This window comes from Pagrus major, chromosome 8 (assembly GCF_040436345.1).
Source record: "Pagrus major chromosome 8, Pma_NU_1.0".
Classification (NCBI taxonomy): Eukaryota; Metazoa; Chordata; class Actinopteri; order Spariformes; family Sparidae; genus Pagrus; species Pagrus major.
Genome location: NC_133222.1, coordinates 30,439,455 through 30,461,629, shown reverse-complemented (window position 1 = coordinate 30,461,629; position 22,175 = coordinate 30,439,455). Strand labels below are relative to the sequence as shown.

The following is a 22,175-nucleotide window of genomic DNA, read 5'->3' as shown; positions in this document are numbered from 1 at the left end:
AGATGGAGGTTTGAAGTTTTTTTATGCTAAGCTAACCAGTTGCTGGCTGTAGCTTCATATTTAATGGAGGTGAATGAGGCTGGTATTGAAATTCTCATCTACCTCTTAAACAGGAAGCAAATAAGTCTTCATATAGTATGACTACTGGACTTTAAACACCCTGATGGGAAGGCCCGGACAGAGAGGAGCTTTGTCATTACACAAAGTTTAAACACATCAGGTCGTCTTTCTGCCCAAATGATCCCATCCATCAGGGGATCAGCGTGTGCAGTTTAATGAGTATGTCTTTAAAATGTCTCACAGTAACACTCACTTAATAGCAGTGTATCCATGACAGCAGGGGGGTCCACAGACACTCGCTGTGAGTGATGAGTTCAGGCTTTCTCCTGGTGTTCTGTATAGAAAATACAAGATGATTGTATTTTGAAGAAGGTCACAGCACAAGCTTCAAACCAGAGGCTGATGCACATTCTCAATATTGCTGCTGTACTGCTGATTATAATGATGACTGAGGGGCTAAAGTAGCTTTAACAGACATAGGAAGGTGCACGCAAACATTCGCCTACATACATTTGATTATACCAACTCAATTACCAGGACAAATGTTGGCAATGTATGTTTCTGCAAAACCACTGATATGTTGAAACTTTACATTTCTTGATGTTGCAACTGTTCTCGAGGTAATAACTCTGAGCTTAAGCTCTGGTTGGGTTGCCACAAGCAGAATTGAAGAGGCCCCACGATCTCATTAAAACAGCAATTTTTGATGCCACTGACACGGCTGGACGCGTTCCAAGGTCTCGTTAAAAACACCGGTTTTTGTCACCACAAATGCAGGTGGACATGTCCCTTAATCTCCTTCAAAAGACTTGGTCTTGTTGGTGGTCTCGTCGGAAACGCCCAGTAGAGATGTCCAGAGCTCTTGTTAAAAACACGGCTGGACATGTCCCGAGGTCTCGCTAAAGACACCAGATTTTGTCTGCAGAAACACAGCTAGTGATGTCCAAGGTCTTGTTAAAAGCATTTGCTTTTTTCACCACAAATACAGCTGGACATGTCCCAATGTCCCGTCAAAAACAGCCGGATTTGTTGCCACAAACACGGCTTGACGTGTCCCGAGGTCTTGTTACAAACACCCGGTTTTCTCACCACAAACATTCAAGATTCAAGATGTTTATTGTCATATACACAGTGGAAACATAGTTTGCACCGGGCAATGAAATTCTGTCTGGAAATGTCGAGAATATCAATTTTTTGTCGCCACAAATACGGTTTCACACCTGCAAATGTTGAAACGCAGTCTTGAACTGCGGTCAGTGGCTTCCCAGGGTAGTCAGGTAATAAACATGTGACGTGAAGGTGACATAACACGTTTTGTAGAAATGTCAATACATAGCCTATGACACATACAAATGTGAACATACCAGTGGTTTGCAGAGAGAAAGACTACACTTCCACTGTCTTGTGACAAACAATATTTCATAAATCCCCATGTTTTACTGTCTCCTGTGCTCTGCTCCTACAAAAATATTAATTTGTGTGGTTATGTGCTTTATTTCAATCTGGCTGCAGCACAGTACGTTCCCAGAGGAACAGCTCGGCTTTAATGCCTTTATATTTACTCCATCATACTCTTCACTCTGTTTAATCTGTTAATTAGGCGCATGGCAGAGAGAAAAGCCTGTGCATGTGTGTGATTTGGCCACATGAACACTGTGGTGTTGTCATGATAAAGTTCCCTGGCTGCTGCTGCTGCTGCTGTTGCTGTATTGATTCATCATGAAGTAATTAAATCAGACTTAGGGAGTGAAAAAAAAGCCAAAATCCTGCTCAAGTGATGAATTTGGAGCTCATCATCAGCTTGTAACTCATAATTTCTATCCCTCCCCTCCATTATTCATTGCCAAGTAAGTGAATGCCACATTAGGCTACTCATAATATTTACATTACCGTGGTCTCTGTGGTCAGCTGTCAAAACTGACTTTTCCACAACTGCCAAATTAATATGATATAGTTCGACCTCTGAGACTCATAATAATCAATCAGAGGGCTTTCAGTTTTATGGGCTCCCTGCCCCTGTGACTCTCACATAAAGGACTCTGACACGCCTGTAGGAGTCAGTAAGAGCCCTGTCTTCTTCCTCAAACTTCGTTTCCTCCTACAGCAACCAGAAAACTCTGTTCCCAAGTCACCGCCGAGCAGAGACGCACAGCGGCCACCGAAAGTTGTGAGGAGGAAGAGAAGCCCGGTGTTTTCAGGGGAAACAGAGCCCAGAGACTTTTAGTTGTCGTGTTGTGTGGCAGGACGGAAGCGGAATAACTGAGTGAAGAGGTCCGAGTGGAAAGTTCGGGCTGAAGCTGCTGCTGCTGCCGTGTGGAAGCTGCTCGGCAGTGGTTCGTGTGGAGTTACCTCAGAGGATCACGTTCAGCAGGTAAGACACTGATTTCTCTGACGGTGTGTGTTCGTGTCATGTCCATGTTCTGCGTGACGTGATGACATCGGCGCTTTTTAGTGCCGCGTCCGACTTTAAACCGTGTGATGGATGAAGGAGCTCCGCGCTGCTCGTGTGTTGCTGCCCCGGCACCTGAACGCCTCACATCCACTTCACTGGATGCTTCAAAATGAAACAACCACAGTAAAATGTCTTTATAATGACTGTCCGTGCTGACTTTGTGATATTTTTTTAAGCTACTGTGGGAATATTATAATATTATAATATAATGATAAGACTATAAGTGTAATTTATGACTATTTTGGCTGCTTGTTTTTGTCAGGGAATCATGAGTAGGCTACATCATATGCCTTAAAGCAAAACTCAGACCTCAGTCAAAGAAGTTAATTCACTGGTCTGTTCTGTCTAACCTGCTGTATAAAAAAATGTATTAGGAATACAAAAAATGAAGTCCTGTAGAAAAGTTACGTAAAACCAAAACTATCAGATAAAAGAGGCTTAAAAGCCACAAAGCTGCCTTCGATTTTCGGGACTTAGATCGACCTTTTCCACCAACATGGAACTGGTTCTGTTCCCGTTCTTGCACCTCGTTTTGAACCGTATGAAGCATTTCAACCCGAAAATGAATCGGTTCGGAACCAAAAAAAAGTTTGTCCATTATTTTAACAATTAACCAATTGATCATTTAGTTTATAAAATGTCAGAAATTGTGAAAGCTACACAACTTCCACATACCATCGGGTTATAAAGTTCTGATGGCTTGTTAGTAAAAAGTTTCCTTGAACACATCTAATAGACACAGAGAAACATAAAACCCCAAAAATTAAATAAAAGAGGCTAAAAAGCCACGAAGAGCTGTCTTTGTTTTCAGGACTGAGATAGCCCTTTTCCACCAACATAGAACCGGTTCCGGTCCTGTTAGTCCACCTCATTTTGAACCATATGAAGCATCTCGACCAAAGCTACATTGGTTTGTTTTTGTTTTTTGTGTGTTATTTTTTGCCAATTATTTGAACAATTAACTGATTGATCATTTAGTTCATATAGTGACAGAACAATTGAAAAATGCTCATCTCAGTGTGTCAAAGTGATGTCTTCTAATTCCTTCTTTTGTCCAACCACCAGTGAAAAGCCCAAATACTCCTGATTTACTATCATACATGACGAGAAAGCAGCAAATCCTTACATCCAAGCAGCAAATGTTTGACATGTTGCTTGAAAAAATGACTGAAGCGATTTATTGATTGTGAAAATTTCCTTCCAATGATCGACTAATCGCTGCACTGAGCCATGTGTTGCTGTATGCAGCACAATGAAAGATCCTGCGTTCTGAGCTGCCACATTTTGAGGTATGTGTTTCATTATAAGATGATCGCAAAAGCCTGAAGGAATGTGAAGAATCAAAGCATAAATTCCTCTCAGTGGCAACAGCAAACGCCTCACACACCAATATGCTCATCATGACCGCTGCACCTCACTGATTGTCTCTTCCTTTAAGCGTTGTGCAGCGTTTGTGTCTGAGCACAGACGCTCTAATGAGCCCAATCACCATGATTGTGTTTTTTTAGTAGTCACTCAGCATCACCTGACGTGGCCGGAAATTTAAACCTGATCTCTGAGGAGTAAAGCTTGTTTTTTCATCGTTCAGACCTCGGTGCGGCCTGTGATGTTTCTCATCCTGAGTTTAATTTCCTCTGAGGTGTTGACGAGCTGCTGTAAAGCAGAGTGCTGATTGAAAGTGAGAAGTGAACGATGTTTCGTGGTGCATCCCGATGTGGAGAAAGCTCCACGTGTTTTCCATAAAAAACAAAGTCGTTAATCCAGGCCTTGCAAAAACTGCAAGACAAGTTATTTTATTCTTGGCTTTGATTGATTTGATTAATTATTACGGTCTGACTTTAATTTATCACATGCTTTAGTTAAGATTGAATATCTCTCACCCACAGGCAAGTGTTGAAATCACAGTGGGCATATGAGGAAACTCACAGGGCACCTCCTCATCCATCACGGTAGTGGGGCCATATCAAAACAGCAGCTCTTCTTTGGGCTACCTCACATGCCGTTGTGGCACGCTGTGGATCATGTTTTATTCTGGTGTACGGCGGGGAGAGAGGTCTTGACCCTGCATTCTTGTCCTCTCACGCCCGCCGTGACCCCACTGTTGGGAAAAACTGTCCGCATTTTCTATTTAATTTCGATCTTGTGGTGAATTATTTTCTCCGACTTCAGAGGGTTAACCGTCTCTAACCGCACAAATCTACCATAATCTACTTAATTACAAGCTAGGGTTTACAGTGGATTACATGTTTAAATGTTGGATTCACTCCCCAGTCGTTTCTACTCGCCATGCCCACCAGAGTGCTGCACTCAAAGGAGGAACAAATGAGTGGTTTGAGCCGTGTGTCACTGTGTTCAGCTCTTCAGCGAGGCCTCGGGTTTGCATAAAGAAACCAGCAGTGACATCAAACGTTGCTACCACCAGCTAACTTTCTCTATGACTAGTCTGAGTAACAATCATAACATTTGTCACGAGGTTTTTCTCTGGGACCCGCTGGCTGCTTCTCTCTGCTGCGGTAAACAAAAGCAGCAATGTGAGCCTCCGACTGTGTTTACTTCCTCAGCTCTCTCTGTCCCACACAGTCGCCACAGAGCTCGGCTCTCTGTGCCGTCCCTTCATGAAAGTTCCTATTCTCTGGGACGAGGGGTGGGGGGGGCAGGAGCGTCCGTGCTGGTCAGATCTCATCCCGCCAGGCCTCATAATGGCCGAGCTGTGCTGCTATATCAACATTTATTCCTCTCTTGTCTCCCTCCTTTTTTTTTTTTTTTTCCCTGCCACTTTTAATCACTTCCCTCTGGGCCAATCAGCAACAGGAAGAGCAAGGCTGTGCACCGCTGTCTTTGTCTGTGTGAGATATCGCTGGTTCTGTGCTGCTGACCAGCGGGTGCCATGACTCACTCTGACTTTGCATCTAGTGTCAGAGAAGCCTTATTTCAGTCTGCCCATTTTTATGTGTGCGTTCATGAGATGCAGATCAGATGTCAGACTCCCGACCATTATATACACACTGTGAGCAGCACATTCTGCGCTATAGTTTGACCCCTCTATGTGAATGGCAGGCAGTTGTTTACAGGGGCAGGATCCTGCCTGCTCGGGCTGAAGGTGCAGCAGATTTATTATTCCAAAGCTAAATTCATCACATATATACGTGGGATCAGCCGGGGACAACTCATGTTTCCTATTACTTTTCCGAGGGGTTTTTTTCTTTCCCCATTCGGAACAGCTTGGATAAAAACAAGCCTTTTGTTTTTGTGCACGGATGAGTCGATCTGTAATATTTCACCAAGACAATGGCAGAGCCACTGCCAAAGTGCAGCTGGTCTCCTGCCTTAGTTTAAACCTGTAATGCTGTACTGTGTGTAGCTGCTGAATTTCCTAACTCAGTGTGTGCACGTTAGAGTACATGCCATCCATGCATGAAATCTTTGCAGTAAACGGACATGTGGAGGTCTTAACATCTCTGCTTACACACTATGTCATGCAGTTCTGTGTCAGCGCAGAGTGAGATTTGTAACTGCACACTTGTTGACTTTAGCTGGCAGGGCTTCCTCTGCTGACGGCCTGTGTAGTTACAGCCCGTGCCGGTCGCCTTTGTCTATGTTGGTGAGCTGATGTGTGGGAATTTTTTTTTCAGGAGCCACCAATGGTGGAGACATCAAGAGCATCACGTGCCACATGTTTCTATGATGATGTCGCAGAGCAAGGGTTCTTTAACTTTTTTCTGTCATGCCACCCTTCAGAAGGTATTTTCATTTAGCCAAATAATTGGACAAATTGAAATTGTGACCTGATGACGGTGCTCGAGGAAAAAATAAAGAAATGACCAATGATGATACAATTTATCCTGAGGTGATGAAAGAATGGCTGTACCAACCTTCATGGCAATTCACCCGATAATTATCAAGACATTTGGATAAAAGTACAACAATATTACTGTAATGGTCATGCTGACTTTAAGGCAAAAAGAAAAATGACATAATGCTGCTGTAAAGGCTGCATTATAGTAAAGTGGTGTTATTTTCTGAACAGAACAGACTGTTCTACTCGTTCTTATACCCACTTAGTCATTATAACGACATTGCTGCTGATTTTTAATCAAATAATCTTATTGTGATAATAATTTGTGAAAGTAGTACGACTAGTAATAGTCGTCCCTACAATCATCCGTGAAAGACTTGAAATATCACTATTATTTTAAGGCCATATCGCCCCGGCCCATCAACAACTCAAAAGCACAAACTGACCCGCAGCAAAATAGCAGATAACAGGTGTGTGTGTGTGCGGCCATTTGTGTTTTTATGACAGAACATGAACTTCACTCGTGGTGAGCTTCTCCTGCCTGTCAGATGTTGCTGCACTGAGTCATTTGTGCTCTCAGTATTAGTGGCTTGGGGCGAAAACACATTTCTCTTCACTACCAACTTATTTATACAAACACTGAGCAATGGTGGAGCTCAAATTGCAACTCCAGCTCGCTTTCTTTTAGGTTTTGCAGGGCTGAATGATTTTCTTAAGTGGAGGAGACAGTGAGCAACTGGTTGTAATTAATGACATTTTCATCTTGTTGAATCACAGCCGTACATATGTTCCGTGTCCATGAATCATTTCTAGCTAAAACCAGTGTTGTAAGTCATGGTGACTGTCAGAGCCGAGAGCTGAAGTGTAGACTTTCCTTTTAAAGGGAATGGCTCACATTACTGTGGCCATATTTTATACTTGATAGACAGTGTTGATTTTATTTGTCATTAGTTACTTTAAATTTGGAAAGGATTTTCCGTTTCATTTGACTGGGCTCATACTGTATTTGACTCATGTGGCCTGTTAAAAATACTCTTAATGTCTCGGCCTGTAGCTGGGTGGATCTCATTACTCGCTCCAGACCATTTTGACCATTATATGTAAGTGATGGCTCCAGTGACTATAAAGAGGACTTTGATCATTGAATATCTGTGAAATGCTGTACATGTAAATGCTGCAATGTCTCAGCTATGAGCAATTAGACTGTATTACTGCACTGTGAAAAATGTGACAGTTTATTCAGTCATGATCTGGTAAAAAGAACAAAGAGTCTCAGCTGTGAACAATTCAGAATCGTTGGCATTGAGAATATATTGAATTAGATTGCAGTATTGTTTTTGGAAATGTCACTTTAATTCGTCTGTCACCACAGGTTTGTTTCACGGGAGGGGGAATAAAAACACATCCGATACTTACGATTTAGTGTCTGATATTGCCTCCAGCTCAGTGATTTAGCCTTAAAACAAACTGAAGGCATACTGAGGAAACAATGAGTTCTGCAGCCTGTAACATCTAACCTGCGGAGACCTCAACCGTCAGCATAGAAGATGATAATCCTCACAATACTTTACAATATAATGTCATTTAAAGGTGCAATATATAAGAAGTTTGGTTAAAAACTTTATTTAAATTAAAAACAGAATATGAAGGAATAACAATTTTGATGTTATGACATCTGTGTATTGTGTTTCACAGCTTGTTTGGCATGCTAACCAGCTAGCCCAGACCTGGTCCAAGCAAAAAAAGCGCGACTTCCCGGGTATGAAAATACTCAGATCTTCCGTGCTGTGTGACCCAGAGCGTTCACACTAGAGACTTCTGCCGACCGAGCCTGCTAACTTCTAGTTTAGCGCCTGGTTAACTTAAAACGGACCAAATATAATAATGGACCAATGGACCAAATGGATCAAGTTATGATAGTGGAACAGGTGATTTTTCGGGGGTTGTGATGCTTAAGAAAAATTATCCAGCATTTTACAGATGCTTCTTTCACAATATAAGCTTATGGGAAAAAGTCTTTCAGGGCCCCAGTGTTTCACGTGACGATGTAATTACACAGTTTGGCCACTGCGAAAACTGGCTTCAAAGCCTGCCGCTCTTCCTGGGGGCTTGTCTGAGCTCCCAATCTGGACTGCTAGCTGCACGATTAACTAGCTAACTGGCTAACAGCAGCTACAGCTGACAGCAGTTAGCAGTCACAGGTGGCCAGTACTTACATATTGCACTTCTAAAAGTACAATATCACAAACTTCAGCTGCAAAAATGCTCACAGGGTTGAATCAACCTTTTGACGAAGGTCCACAGTTCATGAAAGTACTTTTTAATACAGGACTCTTGTATGATCAGGGTTTATTTTTACATAAAACTGATGCTGCTATTTGTGTTTCTCAGTATTTAGGAGTAGGGCTGGCATTTATTTTTTTATAATTCTGTGACCAGAAGCGTTTGTTTTGGAAGGATTACACCATTATGTGGTGTAACAGAGGCTGGCATCAATCACAGCTGTTCAGATGTGCTCCTCTTATCCTCTTTCAAGGCAGTGCTCTCCTGTATACAACAATACATACGACTGTTTTGTAACAGAAATTCACAATAGGAATTCTTTTCTGAGTGGAGATGCCAGGTGCTAATACTGTCCATGAGATTCCACGTATGCCACCAAAGGTAAATGGGATCCTTTTTATTGAATGATGTTTGTGTGTAATGATGCACATCGACAACAGGCACATTCAGCTTGACCTTATTGTGATCTGGCTGCTGCAAGAGACATGAGGCCCTGTGAAGGAGAGCTTTAAGATATCACTCGCAGGACTGTTTGTGTTCTGATGTCTCGCTGTGTGGCTATTTGCATGGCGCTGTGTGAAATACTGTGCCACTATGGTAGGCACAAAGTCACAGACTTTTATGTAAATTGTTGTTTTTTTCCCTTTCAGATTTGTGTATAAGAAAGGGCTACATGTCTTAAAAGACAAAATAAACACTCCGACTATGCCCATCAAATCAAAGGCTGCAGATGAGAGACCTACCTGTGTGGCCACCCATCGACAGCCAACAGGGAAACCAGTAATCCTTGACAACAAAATTACTGCCACACCTTTCTCTGCACCTCCCACCTCAATCCATTCACTTTCATGGTTAGGCACAAAAATGCAGTGTGTGTGAAGGTGGAAAAAGGGCCTGTGCTTGTTTGAGCACTTTTGCCAGTCTGCCATGTACTGTCTATCATGTACAATTTACTCTTCCAGGAAAAAAGAGAGCAAATGTACAACCACTTTTTAAAAAAATGTTTTTTTACCAAGTACGTTGGAGAAGAAATGTAAACTCAGAATTGTTATATTTACAATGTTAATGAGGTAATAATATAAACTCAGAAATATTAATTTTCTTCCACAACTGAATAAACAAGCTGTTCTCAGAGGAAAATAAGTTCCCAGAACACTGTTTGAAGCTAGAAAGGTGGAAGTAAAACAATATGAAATTGTGTTGTCCTTTAAGGTCGGTTTGATTATTCAGTTTATTCAAACATGAAAATAAAGAGAGTTTGTTTATTCAGTTTGTTTATTCAAATTCAGTCGGTGAAGATCTTCTGATTAAAACTTCTTCCCCAGAACTACAGAGTGCACCTTGAATAACTGACCCCGACGACCAACCACTCAGCCTGTTTGTTGTGGGTAGTCGAACATCTTTTGATTTCACTTTGAGAAGCACTCTGAGTTGCAACAACTTAAATGTCCTCTGACAGAAAACAAAACAGAGAAGGGAAAAAAAATCAATTGTACATTTCCTATTCTGCCACCTTTTGTTGGCGCAGCTTCAGGGGCAGCCCCTGCTGTCCTGTCTTGTCTGGTCTCCTAAATGCTTGTTGATACAATAAAAAAAAAAAGAGCCCGAAAGAGTAATTCGTTACCAGCTTTGATCCTGCCCTGATTAATTGTACACAAGGGAGCCTCATTGGCGAGGCAGAGCCAGCTCTCCTCCTGCCTCAAGCCAATGCTGTAATCAAAAGCACCTTTGTGAGTCACTACAGAGGCTGCTGCCTCTTGGATTGAGCCCTTACCATGGAAACTCTTTTAACATGATCCTCTCTGCTTGAGATGCTTACTGGGCACCTTATTGGTGACATACTGTTTTGAACTTGTCTTCATTTCATGCGTGGCGAATCATAATTTAGGGGGAAGGTCATAAATAAGTGATGCGTCCATTTCATTTATACAGCTTATATGAGGGGAAAGGAAACTTCAATCATTTAAGACCATAAATTAGATACTTTTGGTTTATTAGAATGAATAAACCACAATTTCCAATAATGCCACTAGCCTCTATGCATGCACAAACTTTTAATAGGCTATAAAATGATGCAACAAGCATTGGATATGACATAAGCACTGAGGTGAATTTCTTTGGTAAATGCCTGCTGTAAATTCAAGGTTGTGGTACAAACACTTTTAGTTCTCTATATTAATCTGCCAACACACTGGAGACTGAGGAAAGCTTCTCACCGTGCTGCCAAATGATCCGTTATAATGATACAGTAAATTTAAAGATCACAGATGGACATAAAATATATTGGATGGAGTTATTTCAGCGCATCTGGAGCCGCACGACATTGGTGGCTGCGTTTTCTGTGGCATCTCTATACCATCAAGGGGATATCGGCTTCCATCTCATGGGTCATTTGCTTTTCAATTTCACTGATTGGTATTCATGTCATGTTATGGCGAGGTGAACGTGTGTTGAGATCATACATGCTTCGGCACCTCTTTGTCGGTTGACTGCCTTTGACACGCGCAATCATTTATTCATCAAGGGTCTACAGATCTGATTTCTGATGTTTTCTTACCCTTACCAATAGTACAGTATGTTGTTTGGCAAGTTTGGTACAGGTGTCCATTGACCCAATTCACACAATGGCCATTTTGCTGTGACATCATGCTCAGGGTGGGAAGCTTGAATGCTGGGATCATGTTATGCTGCTGTGTTGCCGGTTGCAGGTCTCAAAAACGTAGGGAATCGGACAAATTGTTAACATTTCATCACTTATCTGTTGAGCAGCAACTGAAAAATGGCCCCATGGCTCTCCAGATTTCCACCATCCATTGTCTTTCAGTTGCTGATCTGAAGTAGTGAAATAATTATGATTTGTCTGATTCCTTATCTTTGTACGGCTTGCAATCTGGAACACAGCGGTACCACAGTTGAGCTTCCGATCCTGAGCGTGATGTCAGAGGAAAATGGCCGCTGTGTGAAAATGGTCAATGGTGCCAAAAGATAACTTCTACAATGACTTCTGTGATCCCCTTGCTTTTTGTCTAGCGCCACCATCCGGTCAGAATGTTGATTTGTCTAAAACTTGGCCAAATTACTGAAAAACAAATGATAATCCATCAACATCAGCTTTGTGTTTTGTGCTAATTAGCTATTGTTAGCATGCCAAAACGCTAAACTAACATGGTGAACATGGTAAATATAAGTACTTAATATCAGCATGTTAAAGTTGTCACTGTGAGCATGTTGGCGTAGCAGACGTTGGCATTTAGCTTACAGAGGTCATATTATGCTATTTCCAGGTTCATACTTTCATTTGGGCGTCCAAGTAGACTAGGTTTACATACTTTAATTTTCAAAAAACACATTATTCTAGTCACATGGTGCATTGCTGCAGCATCCCTTTTCACAGTGTGTCTTGAACCTCCGTTTTAGCTATGGAGTGAGACATCTGGCCTCTGTTCAATCTTTGGTGTGAGTTGCACCTGCGCATTACTTAACTTAGGATGTAGCCAATCAGAGCCGAGTAGGGCGGGTCATGCCGAGCAAGGTAGTGTGATCTAAAATAACGCCGCTACAGCAGTAGCAACTGTATGTCTGCTGACTGGAGTGTATATATTTAAAAATGAATATATAAATATATATGTATATATATATATATATATATATATATATATATAAACGCCTGTTACATAGTGACACACATAAGTTATGGAAGTAAAGGCTCGACTCCAAACCAGGCGTCTCAGGCATTGCAGGAGCTGTGATTTCTGTGGAAGAGAGTAACTCCGTTTAGTGGACTTTTTCACTTTGCAGACCTTTTACATGCACAAAAATGCTCCAAAACACAATAAAGGAAATGCTGAAACCCAATAAAAGCATGATATGACCTCTTTAACGCATTACTTACAGTGTCACTAGCATGGCCGACTTACTCAGCTGAAAACGGATGTCCTTGAATGCCCCCTATAGATGTCAGGTCATGTGTCCTCAAAGGCTTCTGTGTGAAATCTTTTTGATTAGGAGACACAAAGAGGTCACAAGCACGAAACAGAGAATTTTAGTTTTAAAATGAGAGCCTGATGACTGACGTGTTTATTTACCCAGTGGACGGCTGCAAGCATATCCTTTAGCAAAGCTCACACATCCTGTAGCTTCTCACCTCAGAGACACGAGACACATTTTGACAAGTATGATGCTCCTAAGAGTAGGTGACAGTTTAACCTTTTAATGTCAAAAAATGAGGCTTGGTGTGGATGTTTGATAGGTGTGATATTTTCACCTTGTCATTACGGTTGACATGTTTTGACACTTGATGAAAAAAAACAAAAAAACCTTAGGGAATGAATCCATTTCCCCAAGATTAACTTCAGTTTATTTTTATCTACGTCCTGTTATTTCAAGACGGTTACAATGGTTTTCCAATTTCCTGCTGTGTTATTTGTATCTACACAAAAGCTACAGAAAGCATTTCATGTTTATTTAAGAGGAGTGAAGTATTTTTGCTGTGGTCCACTAACTGCATAATAGGCAAAACAGGCAGTTTGGGGATTTTTCTAGGTCTTGGCCTGAAAATTCTTGGACAAAGAAAGGATGACCTTCAGCCCTACAGCTTAATTTGCGTATCTCCTAACAGATTGTTGATTTGTCTTTAATTATTCCGGCATGTGTGGAGCTAGACTTTGAAAAGACGTGACTCATTCCATGTCATCGAACCATTGTTTTGTAAATTAAGACTTAACAGACTAAATCCTCCCTCCAGCTGCCACTTAACTGAATGTACCCACAGTCCTCAAAAACCCAAGTTGAACTTTTTCAATCAGACATAAGCCTAAACCCTAAGGCATGGACACCTCACACCTCAAATGTCCTCAGTGGTTTCATGCCTAACTTAATAGGAATGCCACATGTCATCAAAAATTTGCATATACATTCCATCTTTTCAGTTGCTTACAGCCTAATTTTTTGTATTTCTGGGTGTTCAGAAAAGAGAAGTGGATGCTGTCGTTTGCTGTTATTTGCAGGAATGCATTCAAGTCTCAGAATGAGTGCTATTTGAGGAGTAGTGAAGCTTTTCGATCGAGGGCAGCGAACCAGAGCATTGTGTTGAGTAACTGGTGCTTTCTCCACATTGTCGTTGCAAAATGAGATTCTTCAGCCAAGCATGCAGGGATACCGTATACAAAAAACAGATACAGCACAGCAAATTGCACCTTTAATGCTCACACTAGACAGGCTCTCAGTGTGGTGCTGTGTTAACGGGAATGGAAATGACTACCTACGCTACCTGCTGAAGTCTACTTGAGCCTTTTGCCTTTTTGCCAAGGACATTTAGAACATCTTTATACCATGCTCACTTACCCAGGATGGTTGTAAATGGTTGGCTCAGCAAACAATACAGCTCTCTCCCTCTGTAAAACAAGAACATTCGAGTGCAGATATTTGAGAGCTCCACTTGAGGAGAATTTGCACAGTCTTGGCTGAAAATAGAGGTCACGGCCGCTGCCACTAAGCCTCAATAGTGGAAAAAGATGCAACATCATTTCAATAAACTTGGCTGTAGTTCAAGAGCTATCAATTTTACTCTTCTTAAGTAAGAGTGGCGGGGTGCTGCAGTGCATTGTAGTTACTTGGGCTGCCAAGGACAGCTTCAAGTTAGAGTTAATTTACAATGCGTATAGCTTCATACAGTACATTTTTAAAATACTAATTTGTCCGCCTTAAATTTTGAGCCAAAAGAGGTTGTTAAAGTAGCCTAATATCCACAACGACAGGCATCCATCCCTTTTAAAATACAGAACTAGCTAATAATGAGCTAGTGAAGTGATGGGTTTGCAGGTAAAGCTGCTGCTTTAGCCTTAATTCTCCAGAGGTCCCAATTCACAGCGTTTTGGAAGGTAACCATTAAAGATTGCTGTCATATGTTAAGATCTGCTTAATTAGAATATTCCAGTTGTTGTTATTTAGCTAGTAGCAATGTTTGGGATACCACGTGGTCGATTAGTTTCCCTAACAGGGCTAAGTGACCTAGCTAGCAGCTAACTGAGCAAGAGTGAGCAATGCTGTCATGCTAGGCTACAGACATTGGCATGAGAGAAAGTCTCATGTTACCAGACAACAGTAAAGTTTGATATTGATGTAGGGCTAACTCGTGAAAATAACATGGATTTGTCACGGAAGCCATTTTGACTTGTAGTAGGAGAAGAACAGGTGGAGTTCATAACAGTAATGATGGCTCCTCTCCATTTAAGTGTCCCAGCTAGCGGGAAGTGTAACTGGGATGTGGAAGGCATCGTTAAGGTTATTAGTTACACCTGTGCATGTCCTGCTGTGTCAGGCCACAATGCTGTGAAAAAGGCCGCTCGGCTAAAGCTAGCCGAAGCTATCATTTCAGCTAATGACATGTGGCGTAGATTGAGAAACCTGATGGCGTTACTGTCTGGTTCTGTTAAAGGGATGAAAACAAGCATCATTTAACTGCTGTGCGAACGGACGAGTTGAGAAAAATATAATTCACATGAAGGTAAGCTTAAGACTACACCAATTATGACTTTGACTTTATCTTTTGTGTCATTTACAGTGCCATTTCTTTCTGCACAGAACTATAGGTGACATTTATTTTATAAGTCCCAAAGTTTCTGTTAACTCCCCTGATATGTAGCTGTAACTTCTGAGGAAGTTTCCTAGAAAAGAGTATGTTAATTGGTACAGATTTCAGGGGAAATGAAGACGGTAATTATTTCCTGTACCGATTCGATTAACTCAATAAATCAATGATTTCCACTTATTTGCACAATAACATAGCATTTGAATGGAGCTTCCATTCTAAGGAAATTCCTCAATCCCTTTTTGACTCAACACATTTAACTATGGCTGAAATAATTAATTGATGGAGAGACAAATTACGTTGAAGCCAATGTCAAGAAAAAATACCAAACTCGTGAGGATTTCCTGCTTTTCTATGATATGTGACGGTAATCTGAAATTTGGTTCCAGGACATACTGTATAAATCTGTGAAAAATTCCCTTGCGTGATTTGCAGGGCTAGAGTTACTCATGCCTCTAAGACACAGGTTTTGCTGGCAGGCGTGTGATACACACAGGCGGTTCTTGTTCTCCCAAACCTGGCCCACAAACGGCTTGGCACTTGCTGAAATGATGCAGTCTGCTTGACCCGTGAACCTCTTCCCTCCTTCCCTCTTTACCTTCTCTCCGAACACCACTGGAGGGCGGTAACACAGGACCTCTCTGCCCCCTGCTCTGAGCTTGTTTGACACCTGCATTCACATATTTTGAGAGAGCCCGTTTAACATGCAAATTAGATGGACTCCAGGAATGCATGCTGAATGGACTGGCTTATTCTTAACTCACTGAGGAAGCAGTTTTCAGGTTCACGATTGGGGCTACAAATGGAAAACCAGCGAACTGTGTGAATGTGCTTATTGTGGGTGTGAGGACACTTGATGAAGTTTGGGGTGAGATTTTCAGATACGTATTGTCATTTTGAGGGAGAAGCCACGGCAGGTCACGCGGGGTGACACTGGCTTCTACCTGAACTTTGTGAAAGTTCTGGACAGAGTGAGGAATTATTGCTTTTAGACACTATGGTCAGGAGTTAAGTCTCAGTGCAGCACTTGGAGGGATACTTTAACCCCTTACACTCAAAAAAACCCTAACACCTACTAACATCTGACATTTGTCTTCAGTGGGGAAGGACACAATCGGCTTTCATTTCAAGTCAAATGACAGTAATCAGAGGTGTTTGGCTCCAGCTCCAACCAACAGTAATGCAAACATGACAAATTGCAAATTTTCGCCCCTTTTCCGGTGCGATTCTATGATACGCATTGAAGTTTCCTTTACGTTGGCACATAAATGCTTTTCTATCCATCTGCGTTCAAGAAGTGCTCATACATTGTAAAGTCTGGATTGATTTTAAAGAGAGACTGAAGTAAAAGATACCAAAAACCTGTACTTAGAAACTAGTGGAAACTGTGCCTTCAAACACGCTGTCATGACTTCTGTAAGGTTGCGATGTCACAACTACACAGTCATCGCCATCAGCCCAACCCAGATGGCCGTGGTTGCAAAAACACCAGCAGAGCCGATGCCAAAACATGGTGGGTGGTCCCTGCTCAGTCCTGTGAGAGCTGACCAATCAGAGCAGACTGGGTTTTTGAGGATGGGGGGCCTTAAAGAGACAGGGGCTAAAACAGAGCATTCGGACAGAGGGTGAATAAGGGTGCTACAACAATGGACAAAATGCTTTGACCATTAAAGCTTGTAAACATTTTCTAGTAGACACCCTTAATGCAAGTATGAATTTGAAAATGAGCATAAATGGGACGTTTAAAATCTTTTTCTGTTGGCATTGTGTTAGGTTTCTTCCCAGACGGGGGTAATTGTACAAAGCCTTGTATACTGTAGTGCTCTGAAGAATCCAGACTGACTGCTGCTCTCCAGGTTTTATGAGCAGGAGATTGCCTGTAAGCATGAAATTGTCTCCATGGCAGGCAGGCCTGTTTAATTGTATATCAGAGATATTTGATTTCCTTTATGACCGTGAAGCCTGAGAAGAGATAACATTAGCAGGAGTGTGTGCAGTAATTAGTTTTCTTTCAGCTGGTTGACTTTCACACTTAAGAATCTCCTCTTGATATTTCCCTCCATGTCTCATAGAGCTTCCATGCTAATTAAGTATGGAGCACACACTGATCCTTCCCAAGAAATGACAAACAAATGCCCATTCCTGGTGCTTAAAGGCTAATCCATGGTTGGCGAGGCAGAGTACTGTTCATGTAAGAGGATGTATAATGTTTACAGGTGTTTTCACTAACTTCTATTTCACACTCAAACTGTGAAATCTCCTGTAAACAATCAAAGGAAATAACTGGTGTCATGAACGACACTAATGTGCTGAATCATATCCAGGTTTAGCACAATAGTTCCCTTGTCAAACCCAGTTTCCACTGCTGACTGAGGCTTGTTCTGATGAGTGGGTTTGTGGTAGAGTCAGGCTGCTGTTAGAGCCTCACAACCCTGTTGTAGGGCTGACTGAACGATGTGGTTGACGTGTAATGCTGAGAAACAGACTCATTAGTGAGGGCTTTTAACATCTTCCCCGTCCCTCATGGGTAATCAGTGCACCATAATAATTCATTAAGTCAGACCTGACACATGACTCGGCCCCTCTTGACTCATGGTAACTGTTAATGTCCTGTTAAATCAATAGTTCTCATCACTGTGTGCATACATGTTCCCATTTACTAAATAGGCTTTGTGTTAAATGCGCCTGTCATTTGGCTGCATTACATGCTCATTGAATTCATACATATGTGATCTATAGGTCTGTTTGTATCCATATCAATGAGGTCTCGATGTATTGACCTCTGAGGCATGCACATCACTTCACTTATTCCAATCCTATAAAATGTTTCAGAGGCCCTGCATAGACATCCTAAAGCTCTGTTTGGATGGGTCTTTACAAAGAAGCAAACAAAAAATGGATACTTAATCAACATTATCTTAAACATTTTTCTTCTAAACAGTGTGCAGGTTCAACAGTCTAGACGATTTTTCCAACACACTCACCACAGATGCTTCTTATTAACTGTTTTTCAACACAAATGTTTTTAATTTGGTTTGCTGTTTTTTCCAAACAGGTTATTCTCTTTAGGGCCCATGTCTGTTTCAAATTTGTATTTGTACTTATTTTCTTATAATAAAAACTTATTGACACTTAACAGATTGGTCAGAGATTAATCGCTACAAGAAAGAAAGTAGTAAAAAGTAATATGGAGGCAAACATTTTGTGACAATATAAATCAGTTTGTGTTTGTTTTGAAAGGGCAGCTATTATTCTTTTATATGGATGATATTGTGCACTATAAAAAAAAACATAAAACTGAATGATAGCAACGGAAATATAGTAAAAATATATCTGCTACATCAAACGAAAATCTCTTCTCATTGAGTTGTGTAGCAGATTGAAAAGGCCTCTGAAGGAGTTATTTTTCAAGAGTCTTTTTCATGGGAAAGAGGGATATATTAAAGGAGGTAATAGGTTTCCTTTAATGTATCCTTGCTTTTCTGTTTTTTTCCCTTTTCTTTCAGTATGTTATATAGGTTCTTGTGATGTCAAAGGTCTTGAAAGTTCAAAAGCCCAAAGTCCATGCCCATGAGAGCTCCTCAGAAACAGAAATCATCACACTACGTCACCATGTCACACGTTTGCATAATTTATGCTTCTATTCACGGCAGAATTGAAGCTAACTGTAAGCTGAAAACATGACAGAGCCATCCAGAGACACGGTGAGCGGGGCTGGCTCAGGCGTGCGTGAGCTGACCAATCAGAGCAGACTGGGTATTTGTGAGGGGGGCTTTAAAGAGACAGGCACGAAAAACAACATGTCAGAGGGGGAATACAGTGTCGCTGTGTTAGAAAACGGATGCGTTTTTTGAGCATTAAAGCATGTAAACCTATTCTAGTAGTAACCCAAAACAAAATTTTGAACCTTAAAATGAGCATTATATGTGTCTTTTACAGGGTTTTGTATAAATATGTATGATTGACTTTGTGCTCATTCACAGATAGTGTAATGTAACAAATTTCTTGATTTCCTTGACAAGAAAGGGACAATAAAAAGCAACAAAAACAAAAATTTAAAAAAAAAATCAGTATCAGTTTGAGCCCAGAATTTCCACATCTGTGCATCATTACCCATGTATCTTTTCACAAGTGTTTTATAACCACATTTGAGTGATCATTGCAATAATGTGTGTTTATGTCTGTGTATAAGAATACTGGCAGATATATCGACCTCTAAATTTTTGGTCTTCCCGATATCTGTATCGGCCCCAAAATCTAGTATTGGACGAACTCTACTTGTTTAAACAGTAAAATGGTTTTAATGTGAAGCTGCAGCTGTAAGGCAAGGCAAGGCAAGTTTATTTGTATAGCACAATTCAGACACAAGGCAACTCAAAGTGCTTTACAGGCGCATACAATTACAGTAAAAGCATTTAAAATACATTAAAACAAAACATTAAAACAAGTTAAGAAATAGGAAAGTAGGCTAAAATAAAATAAAAGTTACAGTGCAGTTCAAAACCTTAAAAGCTATTAAAATACATTAAAACAGTTGGTTTTTGCTGGATTTACCTCCCATTGTTCTACTTGTCACTCGTCCCAGTGCACTTTATATTTATCCTTAAGCTGTAGGAAGCATTCGGTCAGTAAATAAACACAGCACAGTACAGATAGTGAGCGCCGGGCATTACTGGTGTTGTCACGAGATTGTTAGTCTGTGGGAACATTTCGATACCGAGTGCATATGTGGCGAGTTTGAGCAACTCAACCACCAGAATATTAAATCCATGAGTTTGTAATGCTTCAAACAAATTTGCGGGTGCAATTCCAAGTTGTTGGGTCATGAGATCATCGAGTCACCAAGCGCTGTGTTTGCACAGCACAACACATTAGGACAGCATAAGCTCATAAAAAGCAGGAAAAACATCGTAATTTTATATTACTGTGTCTGTAAATGTTTTTCCTGTGTTAACATCTGGTGATGTGTTTAATAAACTTTTGAATTAATAAACCCTTTTCATGCTAAGTGGTCCATTCTGCTCTGTTCAAGGTGTTATTTTAACAAGAATGGCACTCCACCATGTCTACTGACAGTCCCCTTTAATTCAATCAAGCCTAATCCAATACAAAAAAAAAATTTCAATCAACATATTTCATCAAATTGTACTCCCTCACAGACACCAGACACCTAAATATATCATTGTTTTTCATTGAGATCCATGCATCATTCCCTGAGAAATTAATGAAAATGTCGATAAACACTCGCAATGCTAAAGAAAGTGAGAAAAATTCTAACACCAAAACAGGGTCTTTTCTGGGCTGAGATCGATCCTCCGTCCAAGTTGTGTGGAAATCGGTCCAGTAGTTTTTATGTAATCCTGCTCAAAAAACCAACCAACCAAGCAACCTACCAACAAATGGACACGGGCAAAAACATAACCTCCCTGGCGGAGGTAATTACTTTGGACACTTATTTGGATCAAAATTAGAAGAATTTATCTGGACATATATTTTTCCTCATTATGTTTCTAAAATATAAACGGGTGAGACGTTCCTGCCCCCATTTGCATTACAACAGAGGGGATTTTGAATTGATGGTAAGTTACTGTGCTGATGTCTGGACTGGCCAGTGATCGCTTCAGGAGGTGTGTTGATCAGTAACAGCTGTGTCAATGGTCACTCTGTACTCTGCTTGCACTCTGTTGAACAACAGCCTGATCCTGGCTTTGATAGGAACACTGTAGTGTCACAGCAGGTCAATGCTGAGTGATGCACCAGTGTGATGCACCAGTGGGACGGACAGTTATTACAGTGAGGAGTTCAGATGGAACAACCAGCACCTCCATCACTGTGAGGTCAGTCTGCCTTGAGGCTGACAGGACTGTTGTTTCTAAGGTCATGAGTTGCTTCGAGTATCAATTAGGTATTTCCTGTTCAACTCCTGTGACCCCATCTTGTGTTTCTTTTCTTGCTCTCTTTCCTGACACACCCATGTCCGTATTAGTCAAGTAAAACCACTGCGGCATGTGATCCAACTGACCAACATGTTCTGTGATGCAAGTGCAGTTGCTAAAGTTAGCAATCTTATTTCTGCAATCGCACTCTCAGCATCAAGATCAATTATTTATGGAAAGAAAGTTGCCAGTAATTGATGTAAGTTGTATGCTGCTCGTGTTTGTGCTCAAAGCTGCCAAATCCTTTCAGTGATTGATCACCACCGCATTGGCGTTGGTGTGCATCCAAAGCGGTGTGTGTGTACGTCCCTTCTCTTGGCTATGACTGCCTTTCATTAAAATGGAAACCTTGGCTACTGGAAAACAAATCTCTCACTGCTGCTTGAATGTAAATCAATGTTTTGTGCTTCCCTTAAAGCTCTTTATCTTGTACAACACACACTCTGCGATTGATATTGTTGCATAATGACGACTCTTTCTGAAACAGTTCTTTCACACTTTACATTTATGGCTGACATCACATACAGTAGCTCTTGGTGTGATCACATTTCGACAGCCTGATCAGGATGCCTGCCCGGGAGAATATAAATAGAGTTTTATCTCGCTTGATTCAGTCTTCCTGTTTGGAACGTGGACTCCTCCTGAGGCTACAGAGCTGTCTGGCTCAGTCTGGCCGCACTGCGGTACTTTCTCAGGGTAAAATTTCAGTCCTAATAACCCAGGATGGGCAGGCAGGCCAGGGGGCACACAGGGATTCAGACAGGCTCAGATGCAGATAGTTTGGCTGGGGAAATAAACACAGTGGCTGCAGAACAGTGGTTAAACAGGGGGAACGAAAGTCAAGAAGGGAGGCAGAAGGCTCCCCCACTGATCTGTTGTGACCACACGACCGCCTTAAACAATGAAAGGCCTTGACAAGATTTACTCTAATTATATATACTTTTAGACCGCTAAATGGGGAAAGGGAATAGTGGTTAAAAGTAGGTGCCACTGTATTTTCCCATGGTTACTGTTAGATATGGAGGAGATTTCACTATTTTAACATTTTGTTGATCAATG

At 41.2% G+C, this 22,175-nt stretch overlaps 1 protein-coding gene across 2 annotated transcripts in view; it reads left to right on the top strand.

Moving 5' to 3' along the window:
- The first annotated feature begins 2,179 nt into the window (after positions 1-2,179).
- The window catches only part of tspan9a (tetraspanin 9a), a 191,344-nt gene continuing 171,348 nt past the window's right edge, over positions 2,180-22,175 (top strand). For both annotated transcript variants that reach the window (XM_073472350.1, XM_073472349.1), the window contains exon 1: positions 2,180-2,431. The gene's annotated coding sequence lies outside the window, so the exon portion shown is untranslated. The remainder of the gene's footprint in view (positions 2,432-22,175) is intronic.